We start from the raw sequence: 13,917 nt of genomic DNA, 5'->3' as shown, positions 1-13,917 counted from the left end.
ATCCTCCATATCAATAAGAAGAGTATTAGGTAGAGGGTGAGACATATCTATTTCAACAAGAATACGGGCGAAATGTCCAAAATCTCTACCTGCCGAAGCACCATCGATCTTTAGAGGATGGCCCAAGTAACGTCCAATTCCAGAGAGAACTTGTGGATTCCAATACTCGATAGGAAGATAATGAATTCGAACCCAAACATTCGCCAATGGAGAGTTTTCTTTGAACGGATCAAAGTTTTGAGTCCACTCTCGGAGCCGAAGAAGACCCTTTGACAGCTCCCAGATCACCTTCGCATTTGCCGTAGCTTTATCAGTCGCTGTAGTAAAACGGAGCGTGTAAAATCTCTTTCCCAGCGGAATCAGTTGCCAGTCAGAATTTATACCCCAAATCTGTTGAAGCTCTGACTTCAACTCCATAGTTGAACGTGGTTTATCGCCTTTCTCCAACAGAAGTCGTCCTGTTAGTGCATGCTCAAAAGCTTGGACCTCCTTTAAATATAAAGCCTTAGGAATTTTGAGAGAGAATTGATCACCTTCCTTCGTTGGACGCAAATCATGAAAAACATGAGCAGCTAAATCTTGCCGTTTAACAGGTCGCTTAACAGTAGCACTAGCATAAGAAATCCTAGCGTTATCTGCCACGCTAGGATTTATAGAATTCCTATCAACTGCCGTGCAATCGGCACCACAAGGATTTGTGGCCGATGTATTCCCAGCGGCATCCTGGGCCTCAGTAGTCTTCACCTCGCTGTTACCATCCGTGACAGATATAGACCGAGTGGAAGAAGATCGAGCTTGAGGGTGTTCAAAATTCGCAGAAACAGAGGGGAGATTTAGGAATCCCTTATCTTGATTTCCGGCCGACGAGGTGGCCCGAGCAGACGAATGAGTCATCGAGTTAAAGCTTGAGGGAGGATTTCTTGAAGCTCCCTTATCATGAGCTCCGGCCGGCGAGGTAGTCGTTGGACTGCCGGAGAAGCAGCACGAGGTTCCAGTCCGGTGGCGGATGTCCGAGACAGGTTCTGGACGCCGCGCTGCTGCTGTCTGCACCTGTCGCCGCGCTGTTGCTGCTGGGACTCGACCGGTCGCCGCGCTGCTGCTGCTTGGCTGCTGCTGGAGTTGCCGGACGACGCTGCGGCAAGCTGGAAACGGACGCGCCGCTGTCACCGCTCAAAAAGACGTTGCCGGTGAAGGGGCGATGCCTCTGCTGTGCTGCTGCTGGGAGACGGAGAAAGGTACCTGAGCAGCGGTGCCTTTGCTGTGCTGCACCGGTTGAGGGGCAGCGTCGCCGGCGCCGGTGGGAGACGGTCAAATATATCGGCCCCTCCAAGAAAAGTCGCCAGCTTTTTCACCTAGAGAGCATCGCTGCTAAAGTCACGCGTGCTGCTTTTTTCTATCAAGAAATATATCAACTGGACCAGACCTGTTTTGTTGACAAAATGATATTACTATGATTGCAATTTTATTTTCTTCACTAGTTGCCGTTCTATTCCTTGCATTTATACGTAACTAGCATTTGCACTCGTGCAACGCACGAAAAATATTTTTATATTTTATTATGTATAAAATTGATTATTATTTGATTATTACTATATAAAAATAATAAAGAATAATTCATATTAATAAAAAATGATATTATGAAAAAAGAAAATAATTATAAGTTAAAAGATAATTGAAAAAATAGATTTATTCAAAAAAAGAGGAGAGAGGAGAGAGAATTTTTCTTAAGTTTTAATCTTTAAATAAATATATTTTTTTATATTTTAAAGGAAAAATGTGCAGATAAGCCCTCTTAGGTGTAGCCCTTATAGCGTATACCTCCCCATTCTCACTGTCTGTGCAACTAAACCCTCCAACTCAAGAAAAAGGGTGCAAATACCCCCCTCGCCCTAACCTCCGTTTTCTCACCGCTAGTCAGCATTATTATTTTAACTAAAAATTTAAAGATACAAAAATACGCTAGAATACAATGAAATGTATAGCCCCAATTAACTAGAAACCCTTATACACTGAAGAAGTTGAAGATCTGCTGTCCAAAACCCCCAATTCCATCTTCCTCAGGAAAAAGGCGCAATCAGCGAAACCAATCTCAAGCCCAGTTCCAGATGCGTGGTACCCCCCTCCACTCTCGCCATTCTTCTGCTCGCCTTCGGCCTCGTCATTCTCGCCTCTTTCTTCATTTATGGAGCAACTTCCTCTAGGAAAAATCGCAATCTTGCAAAGGAATTTACTACTGATGCAATTGCATCGGTTTTCTTGGATTTCGGATCTCTAGTTTTGCTGCTCTCTTCTGGTGTCTATGTTTGAGTCTGTAACATCAAAAAGTAGGACAATGTATGAGGTTTTACATACTCACGACCTTTCCTCACATTCTGAACCTTAGTTAAGCTTGGCTTCAAGTTTTGATTAATCATTTGTGTGGCTCAATTCTCTCGAAGGCATTATTCACCCTTTTTCTTGAGTTGGCTGTATTCAAGAAGGTGAAGAAAGTGGGCCCCACAGAAAATTTAGTTAAGATAATAATGCTGACTAACGGTGAGAAAACGGAGGTTAGGGCGAGGGGGATATTTGCACCCTTTTTCTTGAGTTAGGGGGTTTAGTTGCACAAACAGTGAGAATGGGGAGGTATACGCTATAAGGGCTACACCAAGGAGGGTTTATCTGCACCTTTTCCCTATTTTAAATCCAATATTTACATAACATACATGATCTTTAATTTGATATGCATATCAAATATTTTATAATTAGTCGAATTTCACAATTTTAAAAAATAAATAAAATAGAAAAATAAGAAGTTAAAGAAAAAAAAAAGATGTATAGCTTATAAATAAACCTTCATTTTTATTCTAACTACAAAATTGCCACTCAATTTTGAAATTGATTTGAAATCAATTTGAAATTAAAAACTAACTTTTTAATATAGTATAGATTGTTAAGGATGAGTTATTTTATTTTTTTAATGTATTTTTCTTTGAATGAGTATTTATATATATATATATATATATATATATATATATATATATATATAGGGGTGGGCTATAATAAAAACACATCTTTTTGTAAAAACTAAAAACGGTTGAATTCTATGTAGAACACGTATGAATTAGCTGTGTAAGTGTATTAATTAAGCCAATTCATACGTGTTCTACATAGAATTCAGGACCTTTCGCAATTCATACAGTTACATAGCCAATTCATACGTGTTCTACATAGAATTCAGCCGTTTTTAGTTTTTACAAAAAGATGTGTTTTTATTATATATATATATTTTGCACAATCTTTTTCTTTTTAGGGTGCGTTCTCTTTGGTTGTAAATTTATCATGAGAAAAGGAGGGATAAACAAAATTTCACCCTTTAAATCCTTCCTTTTTTTCCCACATTTCCTACTTGACCCCTACTCATTCCTCATTTACACTACAAATGAGGGATAATATTATCCATCCAAAAATGGTGTGATAATATTATCCCTCCTTTGTAGTGTAAATGAGGAATGAGTAGGGGTCAAGTAGAAAATGTGGGAAAAGAAAGGAAGAATTTAAAGGGTTAAACTTTTGTTTATCATTCATTTTCCCATGATAAATTTACAACCAAAGAGAACGCACCCTTAATAAAAACACCTAGAAGGGTGAGGGGTTAGGCAAAGCCTCAACCAATAGATAAAACATCAACCAGTCTCTCATATATGACGCTGCCCGAAAGTGACAATGCCTCATAGAAACAACAAGAAGAAACAAAAAAACATAAATAGGTGTGACCCAAAAGTGGCTACACCCAAAGGAAGGAAACAAAATCAAAAAGGGAACATGCCAAAACAAACTAGTTATCAACATGAAAACTGAATCTAAAGTTAGGATAGCCAAACTGATTCATCATAACCAGAGCAAGAAGCTGTCGAGGAGCAGAAAAGCAACCGAAAGTAGTCAACTCCTGAGTCTGATGCCCTCTTCTCGCCATAAAATCAGTAGGTCGGTTTCCTTCATGGTAGATGTGAGTGAAACGAACCTGTCGATGCTGAATAAGTAGTCGGATCCAAGCAATAATATGACGGATACTAGCATAATTGTGACGCCTAGCAGACATGAGCAAAACAATCGTCACCGCATCCATGTCAATCCAGATAGACCATCGAGCAGGACAACTAACTCAACATCAAAATTGAAAGTAGCATAACAGAGAATGCAGAAAGCAACAATGAGGGCTCCAGTATGATCACGAACCACTCCTCCGCCAGCACCTCGCTGCGTCGTGAATCAAAGGAGCCATCGTTTTTTAACACATTTGCAAGGTCTTAACTAAAAAACGATTTTCATGGTAGGGTGTGCACTTATATTTTCGATCGAGCATATGGCTTTAATTTTTGGCCGTACATTTGTTTTTCAGTGAAAATTTAATTAAATTTCATTGCATATTCTTTAAAAAAATTATTGTATTACTTCGACATTTTAGTAAATGGACAAATGTTTTTCAATTTTCAATTTCCAAAATTATTTAAAATGACTAGTTTTTCAATTTTCAATTTTGAAAATGACTAGTTTTTAATCTCGTAAAAAAAATTACTGACGGGGCGCAGTACAATAATTATGCAAAATGGAATTATTTCTTATACTTTTCTTAAATAAGTATAATTAAGTGTAAGACTTTTTATAAAAACCAACTAGATCCTTCAACATTCAAAAGTATGTTAGTCTGTTTCCTAAAATTTAGGCCTAGAATACATATTTTTATAAAAAATAATATTTTTCAAATAAAAATTCAGAAAGTAGGCATTTTAAATACTCACCCTTAAAAACATATCAAACTAACTCTATAAAACCCAACAAAAGTTCACCGCCACACTTAACAATAAAATCTGTATATATAGTTTTACTCGGAGTTTATATATATTTCACTACATTTAGATATTTGTGTTTAAATATTCAAACTATCAAACAGTAATACCATCAGTTGAGATTAAATTAAAGAAAGTGGTATTAATTAAAGGAGAATGACACGTCAGTAGCACTGGTAGAGAGTATAGTACTTAGCTAGCTAGCTATGCTTTCAAATTTTAAAGACACAAATCAACGAGAAGCATGCGTGTGATCTACCTAGCTGTATTCCCACTTCTATATATAAATTAAGAGTCCAATCTAATCCATTGAGGTGCAATTATACCACTATACAATTTAAGTGTTGATTATAGTGAGGACAGATTCAAATTCTTATATTTAATAGACTTCAATTAATTATAGTTTTACAAAGTTATAACAAATAAATTTAAATTAACATTAAAAACAAATAACAATATTAATACAATCATAACGTTGTTTAAACTTTAAATTGCATTACAATGCTATAAAAAAAAGTCAATTGTCTATAAATTACTTAACTTTCATCAAATTCTTATTTACTGAATTATTAATTTAATCTAATTTTACTACTGCGAAATGTGATAACAACAAATATCAGTTATCTAAGAATCAGTAGAGTTAGTCAGCGCGTGTAGTCAATTGGGTGGTTAGCTGATCAATGAGCTGATGAATTAGCAATGCAGTCAACATATAATCAATATGTAATGCATCAACTGATGGAATAGTAGAGAAGTTTGCTGACGACCGATGGGTAGTTGATTACAGTAAAGAAAAATCTGCAGCTGCTACTACTGCTTCAGCCTACAAATCAAAAGTTCAAGATCTACTGAAGAAAAGGCCAAGGAGTGATGATGGTGTTAATTCTTCTCAGCAAAGGAGACGACTGGAACTTGGCTCGCCTGCCTCTCCATTCACACTGAAGCCATTTCAAGAGCTTCAAGCTTATCGGAACTGAGGGTTCTTGATATCCCACATTCATGGGAACCAACTGAAGAACCCTGGCACTTGGGTACCAAGAGAGATAAGCGACTAGTGGATCAGAGTGAAGGAAATCTTCACCAAATGGTTTCTAGCTACTAAGCTCGATCAGAAGAAGCATTGCTTTGATGCTTGGAAATACTTCATGAGAAATTGGGATGAACAAACTCAGTTCAAACAGATTGAACAAGCAAGGAAAGCAGCTAAGATGGCGTTTTTTCCTCCTCCTCTACTCAACACCATCACACCACCAAGAAGAAAGGGCTTCACTGACCATGCCTCCATTGAACGAGAAGTATAGAGCATCAATGAGATTTGGAGAATCACTGAGAAGATCTGATCCAAACTTATATGCTCAACAAAGAAATGCTCTATACCAACTATACCATGTCAAACCGTAGAGATCATAAGGTTGTATCTATTTTTGCCTTAGGCAGTGTTTTTATCTATATGCTAAGTGCATTGTACTCCTCATCATTGATGCGTCTTCGACTTTTGGGCCATTTGGCCCTCTTTTTTCCTTTATTTGTGTCAGTTCAGGTCTGTCCGGGGGGGAAAACGAAGTTGTGAAGGAAGGAAGGTCAGTAGAGCGAAAACGGAAGAAAAGCGATCAGAATGGGCACTACCGAGCCCAGATTGCTAAGTCATGTTTACCAGCATGGAGCTTCGGCCAACAAGTACCTCTCCAATTCAACTTGGGGCATGGGAACCTGGAGCAACCACCTGGTATGAGCCACACCGATAAGAGCAGTCAGTCTGATCGCTACCAGAAGAAGCAGACAGCCAGAGCCATAAAAGGAAGGTCAATCTCGGGGATCTCATGGAACAAGCGGAAGGTTGAAGAAGAAACTGGAAGGATCGAAAGAATGGGAAGGTTTGACTAAGCTTGCAGCTGGACGCCATCTTCAATCAGGATCAATCAAAGATCGAACTAATTAAGGAAAGAAGATCCCGGCGAAGATTTGGAACCGGCGCAGCTAGGGTTAGGCCTCTACCATCCGGCAGTATAAAAGGCTAATGTTGTGCAGCGTGGAGAAGCTCTTGGAACCCCTTGAAAATTTTGTTACTTTAGTTATCATTTTAAGATCGCCGTGTGTGGCATCCAAAACATTTTACAATTCCGCATTTTCCCTTTTCCGTTGCGTTATTACTTTTGGACAAGTTCGAAGGCTTGAAGCCTAGGTACTATTTTATCTATTTCAGCATTTCATTTCGTTCTATCATGTGTTTAATTCTTTTTGCATTTATGAATTGTGTTATGTGTGAGTAATCCCCTTGGTGAGGTTTTAGGGGGTGGAAGTAATTGTTGTTAATATGTAAACATTCGTGAGGCACTTGTTCTTTCGGTTGAATCTCGTGGTTCCGGAAGGATCTGTTCGACATCATGGGCAGTAGGGGCCTAACGGGTGATCTCCGTTCGGTAAAACGCTGTCCATGTCAAGCAAAGGCCAGGACATACCAAAGTACAACAATTGGTATGCCCAAGACCGAGTAGCTGAGCAGCGTCAACAAAAGGCGTTGTAGATCCAGAAGGTGGGGAAAGGGTTGATGGGATACACTGCCCTCCCTCAGTCTTGGGCTTCTCTAGAGACCATCCATCAACTGTGACGAGGCATAAAGCCATGGTTATCAAACGAGGAAAGCAATCTCGGCGCCATAGCATGTCTATGACTGGTCGGCTGACAAAGCCGGAAATAGTTGAGTCCAGGAGGCATGTGTCACTAAAAGCGCGGAGTTGGGGACTTCGGGAGAGAAGGTTGGTGAGGGCCATACTTGGTGAGTAACGGGTATGACTACTACCTAAGGAGAAGTGAAGCACTGCCTTGTGACCGGGGATTGTGTGACCTTCGGACCAAGTGACCACAATGAGATCAACCATCCTATATGTGAAGTACAATTCCTTGAAACGCCCCAATGTCTTTGGGCCACGCCTTGGAATTGTATGGATCATAGACGGATCATCAGTGTGCCTATGACCGAAACAAATGTTAACAACAGTTATGACCTAACCGAATAACCTCACCCCTTGTTATTATTGATCTTGTTTATTTCTTGTGCAGAGTATACAGATTGAGAATTGTGACACCTCAGTTTGTCGTAGGAGAACAAAGTGGTTCATCACTCCCTGTGGGATTCGACCCTGCGCTTACCGCTAAGACTAAGTTCTTATCGTGAGAAGTAGGAGCGTGTATTGTCCGTACTGGGCTTACACAGGTATTTTGTCCACACCGCACGACGGGTGTGTGCCAAAATTGGCGCCGTTGCCGGGGAGTGACGCGCAGCAATTTTGTTCTCTCCTCATTCCATCTTTCGCTACTGGTGTATGCGTGGAACTCGTAGAGCTGTAAGAGCATTGGTGTTTGACCCCGATATTGATCGAACAGAAAGACGACTACGCGCAGAAGCACGAATAGCGAGACGCGAAGCTATGGCAGAAGCCGAACAAGCAGATGTCGTACCGGAGCAGACCCTCAGACAGCTGGCATACCCAACTAACCTCAACTTGAGGCCGAACGGAATCACCTTACCCGCAAATCCGTTCGCACCTCGTCGGTATGACATGAAGCCATCATTGCTTCAGATCTTACCGAAGTTCAATGGATATCAAGGAGATGACCCTCACACTCATCTCCAAGATTTTGAGATGACAATCATGCACCAATCAAATGACGAGCAGCAAGAGTATGTCAAGTTAATACTTTTCCCTTTTACCTTGGTGGACAATGCAAGAAGATGGCTGTATGACCTACCCGAGGGGAGTGTCTGAAGGAATATTAAACTGAATTAACGTTCCGCTTTGCCCGATGATCGTTTCTTGGATTATTATCAATTTATCATACAACGATTAATCCTAACATGCTCCTATGAATTTAACAGCTGCACGTTGGAGTTCAGAAATACCTGAAGAATTCAGAAGAATTCGTCAATCTGTCGCTGAACAGGTCAGCCAACTTCAACGTTCCGTTTGACCCCTCAAACGACCTCCAATCGTATTTTGTGTAGAAATACGATTTCTTCGTCTTCGAAAGAGCTTTCCGTGGCCGCCTGATTCGTCTGAATCGGAGTTCTGTGGAGGAAGTTATGGCCGTTTTACGGAGACTGCCAGAACTTGGTTTCCTGCGAAAATCTGACTCCAGCTCTGATCTTCTCGACTGTATCCCGCTCAATTCCCAACGTTGGATGGACAACGAGCTATGGAAATTCCCAAGACAGAATGACCACTCACGTTTCCTGCGCCTTTCTCTGCTCTCAAAAACCCTAATTTTATCAGTGTATTTTCCTGAGAGCTGACAGCTGTATTTTATATTAAATAAAATACGTAGGGGGCGCTACATTAGTGAGGGGGACGATTTCTGTCTCTTCTAGGGCTAGGAGACATTGGGCCAGCCCAGGGACCAGATACAAGGAATAAAGATGGGCCTCAAATAAATTAATTTATCTATGGTCAGCCCAGACCATAATTAATTTATAAATATCAGTTCATTCCACTAGAGAACCGATACTGACTTACCCCTTTATTGCCGGTGATGAGTCGGGACTTGTATTTAGACTTATTAAATCTCCGTATTTAAAATATCCGACATCCATTAATTAATTAGAGCTCTGACAGCTTAAATTAATTAATCTCTTAATAATTCCTTAAGCAGTACCACTCAAACTTTATTATTACGCCTGAACTTAATCAACCTGCAGGGTTTAGCGTAATAAACCTTATTGAGCTCCTTAAGGGGATGTCATTATCCTATACCGGATACGGGTACTAATACAGATAATCAAATATCATATATTAACCGCTATCACCCAAGATACAGAGTACTCGAGTTAGTATATAACTTTCACCCATAGTAAGTCAAAGTGATATACGAATTAATATATATATCTGAATACTTATTAGTATTAAGATTTATAAGTCACCGAGATCTTGATTCTTCACTTAAGTCAGATAGAAGAATACATCTCAAACTGTGGTCCTATCAATACGTAATGACGTACCAGTATAGACAAGTAGCCAAGACAAACTACTTCCATCTATACTGCAGCCTAAACCAATAACTTGTCCTAGAGTTATTTCGGCTGTGATCATATTATATCTCTTAAGGTTATTCCAATTATATGGTCTTCTGTGATCTACAACACACCATATAATCTACTTATATAGAGATAAAGAACATACATATGCAATCATGAACACAATCAGATAGGAGATTAGATAGTGAACTTAGGAAACATTGTATACAAGCATAAAACGTTCTTGCTTTCAGTATACAAATCCAACAATCTCCCACTTATACTAAAGCAAACTTTTAGTATACAATGCGTCTATTTACCAATCACCTAACACTTCTCCCACTTATACTTAAAGTTTCCTAAGTGGGTGGCATCAATCTGGCATCAATCGCATTCCCATCTTTCAATGACCATTTGCGATAAGCCTTTTGTGAAAGATCAGTAGGTTTCTCCAATATGTGAGAATTTATTCTTTGAGCACAAAAACCTCGATTTACGAATAATCGTATAACTTGGTACTTACTCTCCATGTGTTTAACCTCTTGTGGTTCTTGGATTCCTTAGAGTTCGCAACTGCACTTGAGGTATCACGAAGGTGATGCTCCCACGCAAACTATGAATTACCCTTAGATCCTGGAGGTAGTGGTCAAACCAAAAGGTTTTACCTCCCAAGAAAAAACACATAGCTCGAGGTAATTATTCTTTGTTCCGGTCAGCCTGGAAATCCGAAATCATATAATCCAAAAAGGAACTAAATTGTCTAACTGGTAAACTATCCTTATTCTCTAGTCAGGGACTTGAGAATATAATTTACCACAATTCAGTGTCCTTAACTAGGACTATATTGATATCTTACAATCATGCTAACTGCATAGCAAATATAAGATCTCGTACATAGCAATCCATACATGAAGCTATCTACTGCGGAAACGTAGAATACTGCCTTCATTTCCTCAACCTTAATAGGCATCTTAAGACATAGTCTTTAGATAAAGGAACGCCATATCTAAAAGTTAGCAATTCTTTCTTGGCGGTATTCATACTACAACGAGTATTCTCAGTATCAATGTAAGACACTCGAGATAAGCCCAACATCCTTTTCTAGTGATCCCTTATTACTTTGATCACAAAGATGTATACTGTACCTCCTTAGTCTTTCATATGAGACTGTTCGGATAACCATTACTTTATGTCTTAACAATAGCTCCATATTGTCGCCAATTAGGAGGATATTGTTTACATAAAATGCAAGATAAACCACATCACCGATGACACGAGAGCGATTGACACGAGATGTTTCTCTCCCTCCCTCACGTAACCTCGATGGTTTAAGTGAGCTGCTATGGGTAAAATGATCCGAATGTTCTGAGCATGGCACTGGCGAAAATATCATCATAACCTATACCTTCACACTGGGCATAACCTTTCGCCACCAGTCTAGCTTTAAAAGCTACGACCTTGCTCATTCGGACTTATCATTCTCTTGTATACTCACTTGCAACCTATGGCTTTACGGCATTCTGGTAGCAAGATTTTCTTAGTATACAACCATATTCTTAATGGATTGCTCCATTGAGGCGTGCCAGAAATCTACATTCTCGTCTTCCACTAATTCCAAGTAGATATCTGGGTCGATTCTCTTATATTCACTACCAGGGACTGAATCCAAAGATTCTCCCAAGAACATAAATCGATCGGGTTGTCCCACAACCCTTCCACTACAATGGATCTGTGGTGGCACATGTGTGTCAACAGTGCGTGCAGTGTCTTGTGGTACAAAACTCTTGCACACTTGGCTTGGGTGATGGAATCGCCTGTCTAATGTCTTCAATTTCTTGAAGTACACTATCTGACTTGGATTAGTGATTACTCCCATAGTCCACTTCTAAGAATCGTGTGTCATTGCTAATAACCACCTTCTGATTCTTTAGGACTAATTGCAAAGATACATAACTCATCATCGAACACATTTTTCCAAGAGTGACCTATTTCTTCTCTCCACCACACCATTTTATATAGGGATTACATGGTGTAGTAAACTGGGTTGGAATCCCAAATACTGACAATGAATCAGACAAGATCATTCCTAACACATTATTGGCCCTTTATCCCCTTTGTCATGAATGACCTGGTCTCCATCTTTTCCTCTACACAGGATTCGCAGGTTCGAAATGGTACAACCTGGATTGAATCCAATGTACTTATTTAGACACGAGCCTTTGGATCCTATTAAGATAGATGTGACCTATTTCTAGGGTATCAATATATGTGTAAGATCCTCATGAGAGATTAGCCTTAACTTTTCTCTTTCTTTTGTTCGATGATGTAAATGCAATATAAAGGTATTTTGTAGACAAGTTATAGTATGAAGAGAGATGTTCAAAAAATACCAGAATAGACAACTTTGTCATTTCTTATGATAGAAACACCACTATCAAAAATGACATGTGATCCATCTATTCAAAATTTTGAAACATGATAAGGAACTCTCAAAAACTAAACTATGTCTTTAGAACTTAAAGACAAGTCTCCAATTGCAACAACTGCGACTCTAGTCACGTTGCCTATGAAGACAATCACCTCATCACTTCTCAGCTTCCTTGTTAGCCTAAAAGCCATGCAAGGTGCAACAATCATTATCAGTTTCTCTCGTTATTCACTACTCACAACTGAGTAGAAAACGAGCTGACATGTCTCAGTTACTATAGCAAGTGAAGTACCTTAACCCTTTGCCTTGAGTATTGAAAGAAGAAATCTCCAATACTCAATCTTATCACACCACTACTCCCACTATTTCCCTTGTCTTTCTTGCCCCTTGGACCCTTCTTCTTCCCGTCATTCGACGAAGAAGATGGCTCTCCTTTGGCAATAACAAGTGCTTGCACATCTCTTTCCCACAACTTCCTTAGCCATAACTAGAGCATTCAACAACTCAAAAAGAGTATTATCTTTCTTGCTCATAACAGCGTTGAGGCGGAAGTTCTTAATTAAAAGACTTGGGAAGAGAGTTCAGGAAAATATCGACTTTTGCCTCACCGTCGATACTTCCACTGAGCAAGTCAAGTCCGTCAAAATTTGCATGACATATTCGTGCACTGAGCTGTGCTCACTCATAAAAATAACAAGATTACTCTCATCAAATTTAAATGAGCAGCTCAGTCTGACTCTCCGAACATTTTCTTGAGATTCAGCATGATGCTAATAGCATCGTCCATGCCCTGATGTTGAAGCTACAAGGTTTGTGACATTATACTCATAATATAGCATATAGCAACATTATTCGTCTTATGCCACCTTTTATGTAATTCCTTTTTCTCATCAGTTGACTCAATGTTCAGACCATAAGAACGTGGAGTAGTAGGCAACACAAAAATTGTGTTTAGTTTGTGATAAAGATAAAAATCCAAAACTGCGTTTCCATTTTATATATGTGGACCGGTTAAAAGACTTTGTGTAAGAATAAAAACAATAAGAGACATAGACATATCTGAAAGTAACGAACATAAAGCACATAATTCGTAACAATAATATTGTAACCTTTTGATAAAACAATATTAATGAAACCTCCAACCGCTCAAAGAATCTCATGTGCAAGCCACGTTGGGTGGACGTTTACACACGAACTCCTCAACCAGACTATTCACCTAGTCATTTAATTTCCATCCATGTCAACTTAACCTTTTGACAAAGGAAATTAATAGTTGGCACCTTAACTAGACCATATCATTATCAAGAAGGGACTCCTTTGGGAGTTGTACATTGTACTTGATATGATATCTACGCAATGACCACATTTTAACCTTGAAAATTAAATTCTCGAAATTAGCATACTCACTCGGACCATGCCGCTTTCAATTTAATTTTCTTGGTTATCTTATTTAATTCCATTCTCCAAAGTACTCGTAAAAATTACACAAGTAAGCCACGTTGGGTGGACGTTTACTGCATAACTCCCACTACTTCAATGGATTAAATATTTTTATAGAAACCTCTTCTGACAAACTTATGAGAAACAAATATGAAGTAAGCCACGTTGGGTGGACGTTTACTCACATTGCTAATCACTTTGTCTAGAGACCG

General features: G+C 39.2%; 1 pseudogene; it reads left to right on the top strand.

Moving 5' to 3' along the window:
- The first annotated feature begins 1,006 nt into the window (after positions 1-1,006).
- Positions 1,007-2,407, top strand: LOC131026067 (uncharacterized; annotated as a pseudogene).
- The last annotated feature ends 11,510 nt before the right edge of the window (positions 2,408-13,917 follow it).

Source organism: Salvia miltiorrhiza, chromosome 5 (genome assembly GCF_028751815.1).
Source record: "Salvia miltiorrhiza cultivar Shanhuang (shh) chromosome 5, IMPLAD_Smil_shh, whole genome shotgun sequence".
Taxonomy (NCBI): domain Eukaryota; kingdom Viridiplantae; phylum Streptophyta; class Magnoliopsida; order Lamiales; family Lamiaceae; genus Salvia; species Salvia miltiorrhiza.
The sequence above is the reverse complement of the archived record's forward strand: the minus strand, read 5'-3'. Positions and strand labels throughout refer to the sequence as shown.